Consider the following 12987-nt stretch of genomic DNA (forward strand, 5'->3'; position numbering starts at 1 on the left):
ACGGCCAAACCTCGTAGACTTGCAAAATTTATTAAGCTCTGAATGAGGAAATACAGAAAAAACTGTGTAGGAGGAAGAGGAGTGGTATTTGTTGGGGGGGGGTGGGGGGAGATGAAGAGGAACGATCGGACAAGGAGGCGAGAACATTACGTAGGGAAAAGTGAAATGAGCACCAGGGAACGGAAGGCAGGAAGGGATAAAAACACCTCTTGGAGGAGACACTACAGAGGAAGAAATTATTATTCAGTCTGCCTCGGGTTCCTCTTGTTATGTGCCGTGTGAAAGGTCGGGAATTGCCTTCCTCTGATCAGTAAGAGAAATCAAATATAAGAGTGATCTGGAAAATGTTCACCTATACCGACTCCGGCACTGCCGATATCAAAACGCACGCACAATGAAGGATATTAGAAATGTGCCGCCAGCAGCCATACCCCACCACTCTTGCTAAAGCCTTCGCAGCCTCATTGATATTCACTGAAGCTCTACATTGATAATTGCCTGCTGAGCTCCTGATCAATTCTGTAATTACCTATCAAAACTCCATGATTCCATGTGTATACCTAGCATTTCTGTCTGGCCGTCTGTGTGTGTGTATGTGTGTGTGTTTGTGTATGTGAATGTGTGCGCGGGTATGTGGGTGTTATGTGCACGTGTGTGTGTGTGTGTGTGTGTGTGTGTGTCTGTGTGTCTGTGTGTGTGTGTGTGTGTGTGTGTGTCTGTGTGTGTGTGTGTGTGTGTGTGTGTGTGTGTGTGTGTGTGTGTGTGTGTGCGTGCATGCACAGGGGAGACATGTGGGAGAGGTGTTGAATGAGAATAAGCTAAGTAAGCAGATTGGTAGTACTCTGTGAATCCCCAAAAGACATCAGTCAATCCCACAAGTTCATGTGTAGCAATGGTAGCTTGAAGGCTGCAACATTTATCCTTATTCAAACATGCAAGGCTAAGACATATGCAACAGCTAACTTTGCATAGCGATGTGGAGAGGGGCTTTCTGGGTAGCCACGGTTAGCATTGGGGCCAGAGTGCATGCCTCTTATCTCTCAGAGTTGCTGCAACATACACCGCCACCTAAAATAATAAACAATAAACTTACACCAAGCAAACAAAAATGTTTGCTTGGTGTGATGTAATCTGGGGATCCAGACAGCCTACTAGCCTGTCATCCCCTAAAGCACCTTGGGCCAGAAACCAGGACTGCAAGGGACAGAGTTACTCTTAGTGTCCCGTTTTCTGAGATATCATCCCAAACAAAGCTAATTCTCAAACGCATTTCTACAGTTACCTGTCTTCAGGGTGTTGATATGAAACAGACTCTTTTTTTACTATTGTACACCAACAACTAAACTTACACCAACATAATTGGCCGAGACAATTAGAAAGCAAAAGCAAGTGTAACTCCTCATTCACCCAGACATGAGCTTGTTTACTGCTACACCTCAGATATTAAAGGGGACATATCATACCACCAGGTGTGAGTGTGATTAGCCATTACAAGCCGTTTTGCAGCATTGTAACATCACAGGTGGGCATGTCCACCTAGATGTGTGACGGATAGATGAGCAGCGTTTGCTAGTCTACTGGGTAGGCTGGTAGACTGATCTATCCAGCACACATCTAGATGGACACGCCCACCTGTGATGTCACAATGCTGCACATTTTCAAACCTGCTTGTAATGGCTAATCACACTCACACCTGGTGGTATGATATGTCCCCTTTAAACTAAAGTCTGATTTGTGAGACTAAATGTAATGTAATGTTATTAAAACACCTTTTGGTCTGATCCAACTCCCTTCAAAGACAAGGACATGGGGATATCTATGTAGGGACGACTGCCAACTTGACACTGGTCTGTCAATAGCTATGCCTTCAGCATCCTTCTCCTGCAGCCCCTCTGATGTTCAATCCTCCTCCCCTCCTTCCCTCCGCCTCCTCCTCCTCCTCCTTGCCATTTATCTTGAACAAGTGGGACATATAGTATTGGAGAGAGCCAACACTCTGCGCTTGTAGCTTTGCCTTGCCCCTCTTCGGTGATGTGTTATGATTGATGGAGGGGATAAAGAGGTAAACCTGTTTCTGGGGTTGGTGGTGTTCTTCGTATTTTCTGTGTGGGTTTGTTTGGTTCTGGTGCCTCTTCCGTTCATCCTGAGCGCTGCATTGACTCATCTCTTGGAAAGGGGGTTTGTGGGCACATAGCAGAGATCGAGAACCAATGAAAAATTCAGTGTGTTATGTGCTGTCCATTGGATTTCTATTCTCTCCCTCTCTCTCCCTCGCAATTGTGGTGGTGGTGGTGGTGTGGGCGAGGTGGGGCTTGGGCTGCATCAATGTTTCAGGTAGTGTGTTCCCTGTAGCAGGTTTCATCATTATGTGGACATCAAGCAGACCATCCAGTGTCCAGTGTGACCCTGAAGGAAAGAGAACGGCTCACTTATCCAAAATAACTCACCTCCATCACTCTCGTGCATTCTCTCTCCCCTCCCCCGCTTCCAGTCCCTCGCCCTCTCTCCATCACTCTCTCTCTCCATCCCTCACGCCCCCCTCCCAGTGTCCCTCATCAGTCAATTGATTGCAGATTTATAATAACCGATCCCTGCTTGCTGTCCATCTGTCCATTGTGAATGGGCCTCAGCCTTCTACAGCAACAACACCACCACCCCCACCCCCACCACCTGTACCCCTTCCCTCCCTCCCTGCCTCCCCGCCTGCATCCCCCCCCCTCCCCCATGCCTCTTTGTCTGTGTGGTCGGAGCCACATGACTGACTGCGTACAAATGATCCCACTCTGCAGCCCTGCGCGAGATGGCCCGTGGTGGCCTGCGGTGGCTTCCCACAGAAACGGGGCTGCCAGAGGTGCGAGGACGGCCAGGGGGGGTGGGGAGCATGGAGAGCCGGAGACCAGCTGTGCCTCTGTCACTCACACAATGTTTTGTCTTTCTTTCTTCCGTCTCAAGGAGAAAAAGAAGGAAAGAAGGAAAGAAAGGCTACCTTGAAAGAGCAAATGCGTGTTTGGCTGAGGCTGAGGCTATTCCAATCATTTCCGTGAAGTATAATTCCCCGGGAATTATGCAGCAGCGAAGAAAGAGCCGGGTAGTGGTGTCTCTGTGTAAAAAAAGGAGGTTAATTAGGGTGGCTGGGGTGGATTTAATAAGAATGCTGATTTAACAAAGATGATCAGAACCCGAGATTAGCTCACAGGGACGATGCGGCAGATTTTGGAATGACCCTGAATGAAAAAAAAACCCTTTTATTTCTTTGGGCTGTTCTGTAGTACGGCGACAGCATCAATACAAACATGAAGTCAAAGTAAAAGCTTTGTATTTCTCATAGACGCCCTCCCCTCCTCCGATCCACTTTAACAGGTGTGCCTCGGCCGACGATGGGGGGAAAGCGCCAGAGAACTGGGTCTTTGGTGATGAAGAGCTGCCTCTCTCCCCCGGCGTCTTCCAGGGCCCCCAGGGACACATCATCTCTCCCTGATATGTTTGCAGAGGCCGGCACCAGGCCCACCGACAGATGAGCGAGAGGGACTGTTTCTGTGGTGTTGTCTGCGAGGGGAGGGGGTAGGCATCTGCAGCTGGATGTTTATCTACCTCGCTGTTCGCAGTTCACTTGGACTTCAGGGTGGATCATGCAGCCCTCTGCATGACGTCTGAGGCTACAAGCTGTGGGTGGAGATAGACGGGCCGGGGAGAATGAAGGGCAGGGAGTGTGAGCGAGTTGGCCTTTAGAGTCAAGGGGCTGCAGGACTTGACATAATGATCCAGGAATAAATGTGTTTTCTCCCCTGCAAAATTGGCATCAACCAGGGTCAATATCTTGCACGGGAATCCTTTCGTGTTTTTTTAATTAAGTCAACTCCTTCCTCCAGTCATCAGATGTTAAGAGTGGATTTAGGGTTACGTGATCTTCTTGTTGGTCCAATTTATAAACATTGGGCTTTAGAGTGAAGCTTTAGCCGGGTACAAGAGTAGAAACAATTCAGTGTTTGAAATGTCTAACCCAATCCATATCTTTAGGCTCAACTTGAATATTAAACAGACCAGATCACAAAGCACAAGTTTGAACTTTGTTGATGGCCATTAATAAGTCGCTGACGGAATACTCAGTTCAAAGCAGGCTTCTCCACCTCTCTAGGCCAGCGTCTGTTTCAGGGTCTCCAAACATCAGACATCAAAGGAGCAAGTGCACATAATTTGCACAAGGTACAGCGCAATACAGCAGAAGTAAGGAGTCCAAAGAACAAAAAAAACTGGATGCAGAGAGAGCATTGAGTTTTCATTTCCTTTTTTTCTGTGCTACTTGGACAAGTTATTTAAGCTCCAGGTTCAATGTAGTTCCCCATTATTAATTTTCTTCACTACGCTTCACCCTGCAGACTTTCTGTGTGGACAAATGGACTCATGAAATGAATTGTACTAGCTAATCAACCCTGCACCTGACGGTCAAATAGAGGGCATTTGATAGTGCGTCTACAGAAGTGTCACAAAAGGGCACTGCCACGTCGGTGCTCCCAGACCATTACCCTGGTCACGGGTCAATTGGACATTCTCATTTACCCCCGCCGTTCAGATCAGCCCCTCTGCTCATTAATGTCCAAACCTCGGAGACCTCCTGTCCCTGACACCAGAGTCCCCTACACTCCCCGCCTGTCATTCAAATGCCCCCCACCGATCGTCGCACATCGGCAGGAAGTTAGTCATCATACGGGTTGAAGTCTAGAACTTTTTCCGCTGCGTTGTTCCGGGGATACGAGGGGGAAATGATCTGAGGGGGTTCAATCATGTTGCCTCTCACAGATGGATCACCTGCAAGCCGATTCATAATTAATTAGCCAATAACAGGGTCTGAGGAAAACATAAGAAAGTTGTGGAGGCATTGTGTGAACCCACCAAGGTAATTAACACCTCGCCTACCAACCGCGGCAAACTTTGCATTCTCTAAATAATTGCCTCCCGGCACCCACAGGAACGGAATGCCAAAGTGTTTGCCTCCGCCATGAACAGGCAGGTAAAGGAGCCTGCGAGTTTATATTTAGACCAAAAAGGGGAAAATGTGAATTAGATTTTCAAAAGCATCGTTAAATCTGGCCCTTTTAACTGGGGATGTGAGGTAATACACCAACACCCTCCCTCTCCTCCACTTCCCTCTGAAAATAAACAATTCCCACCTCCTTTTGGCTCTGGGCACATCCGTCGGCACTAAAAGGCAGTAGGTAATATCCAAATGGCACCTCTGTACACACACAGAATACCCTGCCTGTATATTATATCTATCACACTGTCCCATCCGGATAGCCAACATCTATCCAGCATCCAGCTGGAGAGGAGCGAAGATCCGTCAGCACTCCAGAGGGGGCCGTCAAAAAGAAATGGTTTAATGCAAAATAGATGCATCCCCTATGGTTTGTTCAAAATAGAGACGGCCATCCCGGCCTGGGCACGAGCAGAGGAGTAGAGCCAACTTAAGATCAAGGGAGTTCTCAAGTTATCAGTCGCTTGCCACACTACGTTGGGGTCCATGAGATGGCACTCAATGAAAATGTGGCATAACAAATTTGATCCAAAAATATGCGCATCAAAGGCCACTTGGTGTGGACATATGAAATATGGATGGTCATTGCGAGAAGCACTGTCATTATTATTCTTGTCATTTTAATGTCAAGAACGTGACTGCCACTTGAAGAAATGGTACATTTCTATATTTAAAATATTTACAGATGTGCTACATTATTAATATAAAGGGATCATGAAAGACCTTTTTAAAGCTCTAATCGGCTGTTAGCTTAGTGACTCAATAAGGAAAATTATGTTTTCATCACTCAAAACATAAGCAGGATATCCAATCAGTGCTTTGCCAAATTGAAAAGTGCATAAAACTGGCAAGGCATCCTCTGTTTTGTTTTGATCTTCACATAACCATTTCATCCTCCAATGGTGTCAATGTCATATACTGATCGAGACATCCTCATTCCCTCCTTAGCTTCACTCTTTATCAGAGGCAGCATTAACAAGGAGAGGCTGCATAAATAACGCCTCCTACCGACTCCTTTTATGGCTGCTCTAATATGGCCGCTCCCATTGTAGACAACAGGAATCAGCATCCATACCAGGCTGTGTTCAGGTCACCCACAGCCAATTCACTGCTGCACAGGGGCAGCCAGAACCACTCCCTACCCGCTTCCCTAACAATCATACCCACAATAATATGATATAATTTTGATTCCCCTAAGCTGTTCATTCTGACACTGATTTCCCAAACTGAAAATGTATTCATGCACTGTGGTCTATTCCATTCATGGCATTACAACAAATTGTGTTGGTAGGGCCCTTCAACAATGTATTTTGCATCGGGTGATCGGGGCACCAGTAGAAGGCAAGGTGCTCAAGTCTGCCATTTCCCATGACAAACCACTCGCTATGAGCGGCCAATTACGAGCACGCAGTCAAGGTCACCAGCCAATCACGCCCCACCACGGGAGTCTGACCCTAAGAGTTCTGCGTCTCACTTGGGGGACTGAACAATGGTGGAGGCAATTTGTCATGATGGCTATGTAGCTGGCCCACATCTCCACAATTACCCCACATTCTTATAGGCATCATGTATCATTGACTCCCAGTGACCATCTTTGGACCCCACAGATCCCAGCTGATCCAGAATAGGCTCAACATAATCCTCCCCCCCCCCCTGAATAGGGCTTCATATTTCATATGTCAACCTAGCACCAAATGAGCAACATCGAAAATCAACTGGCACCAAAGCAAAAACACCAACTAAAAACGAGTCATTGTCAGCCGTTGAAAATGTACAATTAACACATAAGCTGTGGTTTGTTGTTTGCAGGGTCATTGTCAAGCCCCTGCAGGCAATCTATGATGCAGTGTTGTCAGCTATTGATTTTTCATTTCCGAGCCATAATTCTGACTCATAGTTTTGCAAAGACCTTTTTTTCAAAATACAAGGAAGCCCCCGCCAAAGATTGTTGGCGGGTTCTTTCTGTAGGAAGTACATTGGGAACCTTGATCTATGTACTTATATTTTTCTTTTTCTATTGCATTCACAGTGGGGAATTGCTTGACTGTTCATGAATTCCTTTTATTGCAGTTCACTCTCCTGGCCTGTTCTGTCCTTGCGGTCGATTGAACAAATAGTTCTAAATGAAGATTTTTGAGTAAAATTGAATCCTTTGTGGTGAAGATGAGCATACCATTCTAGATCGAGGAAGCTTGGCACATAGATGTTCCTCTGTTTACAAAATAAAAGCACGGGAGGGAAACAGGAAAACGTGGGAGGCAAACCCCTACATTATCTCTCTCTATCTAACTCCCCCTTTCTTTCTTCCACCCAACAGTCTCCTCTTCTTCTTCTCCTCTTTCTTGCGGTTGAGCTTACTTTCTTCATTTGTATCTTTCGTTGTGTCTTTTTTTGTCTTTCTTTCTCCTTCTTTCTGTCTACTTTTCTCTTTCTACCTCTCCCTCCCTCTCTCTCTCTTCCTTTTTCTCTCCACCTCCTTCCTCTCCTCCCACCTCCTCCATCACCTTCCCGTGGAGTACTAAGTGGGTCAGCCCGGGCTGCCTTTGTCACAATGGAGCTCAATGAAAAAAAACACACTCCCATTCATCACGGCCGCGGCAGCACGTTGTTTCCTCACATAATTATATCCTCAAACAATAGCACTTCTAAGCTACATACTCCAAACTGGAACATTTAAAACGGGATCCGTGTACCTCGGCTCATTTAAGATGGAGCAGTGTACAGACCTGCATGTGAAACTTGGTGCTTTTTGCCACTTTTTATATGTTCCGTCTGCGCGTATTGCGCCCGTAGCCATTACGGGACGAGGGGATGCTTCCTTTGTGCTCTTTTTCGAGGTTTCTACCTTTTCCCTCTTGGTTTTAGTTGAGGATTTTTTTTCGCTTGGCCCTCTAAGGGCTTAGATATAGGGAGTGTTGTATAATGTGGGCCTACAAAGCCCTTTGAGACTGTAACCTTCTACTGTATCCACTATAGACACACATAAACATGATTAAAATGTGCTCTATAGCTTACTGTACTGTAAAAGCAAAAACAAGTACATTCTCACCAGTCATCCCTTTAATGGCGTAAAAGAAAAAAGATCCCTCATGTGTGTCCCGAGTTGTGTCGGTTTCCCTTTGTGATGAAGAGACCCTTGTTCCATTATCAAGATAGCCTGGTAAGTACTGTTGTAATGACCATCCAGATAATGAATCCTGTGCCGGTGCGATGTGTTTATAGCGCACTCACTCGCGCCACAAAAATCCTTTGGACAATTCAACATCCCTGCGACAACACCGTCCTCAAAATAACTAAGTTAACGCACTTGGCGAAAAACGACCCCCTCCCCCTGCTGACACGCCTGAACCAGCCAACGAGCGCTCGGAGCCAGAACCTGTACGCTACAATATACGTCCTGTTGAATGGCGTTGCACGTGTCTCAAGGGCTCCTGCGGTGTAGTGACCCCCAGGCCTGTTACTCTCTGTGGCTCTGAGGGGACGGCGGCGGTGGTGGTTGAGCGGCGGGGGGGGTTGTTGTGCTCGGAGGTGAGGACACATTTCCCCGGTGAACGAGATCCGATCTGAACCGCAGCAGACCCTGAGGCAGAGCCATCAAGGCTGAAGTAGAAAATGTGTATTCGCAGGTCACACGGAATTGTCCTTTGGAGAGGGGAAGAAAAGCAGCGGCAGGGGACAGGGCGTCGATGCGATGACGTCACTTGGGATACGGCCCCCAAGCTGAAGCTGTTCAACAGAAAATGGATTGGTTATAATTTGGTAATACATTCATCAGTTTAGTAGTTTAAAGTCAAAGTAGCAACCATGTGCTGCTTATGGCTTCAAAGATGCAAATAAATGTTTTCTTGTTTTTTCGGGGGCGTTCAGATAATTACAGAAATCACAACTCTGATTGTTCTATTTATCTCTTTTGGCTCTGGTAACTTGAGATTGAAAATTGCAATTATTTATGATCTATGATTTTCAGAACTAGATGATTGAAGCATGGATGATGAATTGGCAAAGTAAACAGTGAGGTGCAGCCCTACAAATCAGACATATTTATTGTACTGAAGTGGTTGATAGAAGCGGCATCTTTTCCCATAGACATAGGTTTAGGAGGAGATTGCAACAGATAAGAATATTTTGAACATGATTATCTGAAAATCAAAACAAGGGGACTTTAGGAATGTGACCTTCCCCTAGCCATTCCAGCAAATGGCCTTAAATCAAAGCGAAGCTTTTTGAAAGACGTGGCATTATTAAAAATGCATGCTCACATTCACACTGTCTGGGATGCACACAGCCCCATCTGAGGCCTGTAAGACTCCAACAGGTACTCAGATGTGCAATGGGCGCAACTTGGACAGTTAATTGAAATTCACACAATGAGCAGAAAAAAAACTACTTTCAGGTGTGATAGAGAGCCTGTAGAATAGGCACTTTTTGCCTACGTTTTTTTTTTCAGAGTTGGGAAAAATGGGCTCAGTAATACTTAATAATTGCTTGTGCTTGGGTCTAAACTGACCAACGTTTCTTCTAGGCCTGCAGTCTAAGCCTTATTTGATGTATTAAAATGCATATTTTCTAATTCTTTCTTGCATATCAGATTACATTTATTACATACAAAGATAGAATCATTGGCAATTCATATTATCGTGTTTGAACTTCTTGCAGTCCAGCCTCGGAATTCGGATTACAAAGTAGTTAATTTCCAACTACCAAGATGTTCATGACATGCTCTTTTAGAATCAACTTTTCTATTTATTGTATGCATTTCCATATAATAACAGCAGTAGTTATGACTGTAGCTTTGAGTGTGTTACCTCTAGATATACGCATACATCATCAAGTGATGTCTCAGCGTAAATAAATGTGGCGTCGCTGCAATTTTCGGTAGCAAATGATAACTTTTGAAAATGCATGCTGTGCTGTCTGATGTTGTCAACAAGGACTGTGGGCGGCAAAAAAAAAAAAGTGCACCCATTCTGTCGGTCTCTCCAAGAAGCAAAATATTAAAGTATTTGACAGTGTTAATTTCTTATCTCACAATGTTAGTCATAGCTTATCTGCAACAGTGCGTATGTGTGCTTAAACACGTTTGCGGCATGTCAGTGTTGTGTTAAATATGACATTTATGGGGTGACAGACGTTTATGTGTTTGGGGGGGCCTAAGTGAAATCTGCCAACCCTAGCAAATATTGCTTTAGTCAAACGCTGTTTCCTCTTCCCTTGTAACACTTTTGGGGGTTGGACGACCCTGCCAGCTGCAATAAATAAATAAAAACTGAAATGTGTGGGTGCTGCTGTAAGGCTTCAAACCGTGCCCTGTGCGCGAAGCACTGCATTTGTCGCAAGGTGTTAGGACAGTGAAGGTTAGCATAGTGTCAGTATAGGACAGAGTCAGCCAGGGAAAGAGTCAGCCAGGACAGAGTCACCCTAGGACAGCGAAAGTGAGGACAGTCCATCGAAACAAGCCAAAGACACTCTTAATCTGTGGTTGAATCAGGGACTCTAGAATAGACTCTATGAATCTTTTTACTCTTCAGGTAAGACCTATCTATCAGCTGGTCATCCTTTCAAGATCAGAATGTGTCCGAAAAAGGCATTTTCTCAAAAGCCTCATCTCTATCTTTTGACTGTTTGGCCTTTACTTTAATTACATTCAGGCATCCTCCTTGGCCATCACTCTGGATCTGGAGTATGATTGTCCTCCTGTGGGAGTACAGTATGTGTAAGAGTGTGTGTGTGTGTGTGTGTGTGTGTGTGTGTGTGTGTGTGTGTGTGTGTGTGTGTGTGTGTGTGTGTGTGTGTGTGTGTGTGTGTGTGGCTGAAGACCCCCAGACAACAGCCTGTAGTGTGTGAGCAGTGATGGAGTGTATAGGTGGTGGAAGATGGATAGCCCTTTTGGGTGGCAAGTCTCTCCTACTTCCGTGTGGTTGCTGATCCTTAGTTGAGATCGTCTTCATGAAGAGAGGCTCTCTAACGCGTGTGCACTGCCCGCCATCTGGTCTCTAACTAGCTGGGATTAAGGAGTTTTTGGGTGTGAAACATCCAGAGGACGGGGATGATATTATTAGTATTATCATTATTATAGACCTTGCCCTTGTATCTGCAGTGGCAGAAACGGTCCTGGCTTGGGCTGATTGGTCATTAAGTTACCTTTTGGAGAGCCAACGCATTGCAGTGGAAATAAAGCAGCATGTTTCCAGAAGGAGGGATTATCTACGCATAACGCTTTTCTTTTTTTTTCTTTTTAAGCATCATTGTGATGGAAAGTGAGCAAATCTTCTGATGGTTGGAGCAATTATTTTAAGACATTTAAAGCAGTTTTAAAACTTACATATAATTATTTATAGCCCTATGGTTTTTATTCTGGTGTGCTTGTATCAGCTTTATACAAAAAAACAGGGAACAACAAAGTTGATTCAGCAACTCAAAACAAAGGCAACTATCAGTTTCCTTAAAGCACGAAGAAGCAGGTAAAGATCCATAGATCCAAGTCCATGTCCTTATTACAGAGGAAATAGAAGCAAAAACCCTAAAGAATGGTAATCATCCCAAGTTTTTCAAGCAATATAATATATATCATATATTTATATGGAATAATTGTATTCAAGGTAACAATGTGTTTGATTTGGCCTTGGGATTGTTTATTTTTGGGATTGACAGAGGATAATATCGCTGGGCTATCTCACCATCTAATTCAGCATGTAACTATAGCTACAGCTGTGTGGGTAAACGACTCATCCAATGGTGAGTCAGCAACCTAAAGTTAGCTTATGTTACTTGCGGCCATTTTGTTAGAATGACACTACATAACGAGAATAAACATGAATAAAAGTAACAAGAATAAAACTTTGACTCATCGCCTCGTCCGTGAACACCATTTCTACCAGATCCCACACTACCTCCGGACGTCATCAAACCAACTATTTTGTGAGTGTTTTGATTGAGAGACCCCTGCGGCAGAAACGACACATGACTCCTTTAAAATGCACACAGAAAAAAGGGAAAAGTATTTGTAATAAGTCAGAATGAAATCCAATCCAAAAGGAAAGATCTCAGCGGGCGGAGAGGAGCCTAGGCCCGTCTGAGACAGCCGGTGTGGGTTGCATCATGTTGGTGAGTCATTGCTCCAAACAGACACTGTCCCTAATCTCTACTGGGGGGCTGTCACATCAACAACAAACTTTCTCTACTTTACACAACGGGCAGGTTTGGTGTTGGCCTAAACAAAGCTGTTCCAACACTGGTTGTCTGTTTTCATGGAAACCCAGACACCAGAGCAAAAACACCTGCCTTCCTTTGTGTACTTGTGTACTACCCCTGCCACTGTTTGGTTTTTGCCTCCCTTCCTGATCACCGGAATGCAGATTTGCCCAGACAAACTTCACTCCCAAACTCAGTGTCTTTACAGGTTTTTTTGTGCGAAAACATGAGTGATAAATGGGCATATATAATTAAATGGGCTTAAAGGACTACTGCGCCGATTTTCAACCAGCTTGGTATCCAAACAATGTGGGAAGTATATGCAAATGAACAACAGGTAACTTTACTCCATGTTGCCTGAGCCAAGATCTTCCAGCATTTTCCCTTCATTGGGTGGACAAAAGTAACTGGGTGCAGAGCATACACATTTGTATGTTTCGAACAACATTGTAAAGATACAAAGCTGTTTAACAATCAATGTGGTAGTCCTGTACCACACATGGATTATTATATAACAATTTTTTTGAACTTTATTGACATTATGTCCCACGTTTGGTAGTGTCACATTCTGAGTGAACCAGATTTGGTTAGAAAATGTCACAATTTAGTTGTCTTTAGTTGAAGCGATTTCAATTGAATTCAATCTGTGTGTATTTTTAGATTACGATTTTTATAATATTTTAAGTCAACATTGATATCTTTTCTTTGTTTATTTCTTTACGACTGCTTTGGCAATGTGATGTTTAGTTTGCCAGTAAAGCTAT

Source organism: Pollachius pollachius, assembly GCF_949987615.1.
Source record: "Pollachius pollachius genome assembly, chromosome: 3".
Lineage (NCBI taxonomy): Eukaryota > Metazoa > Chordata > Actinopteri > Gadiformes > Gadidae > Pollachius > Pollachius pollachius.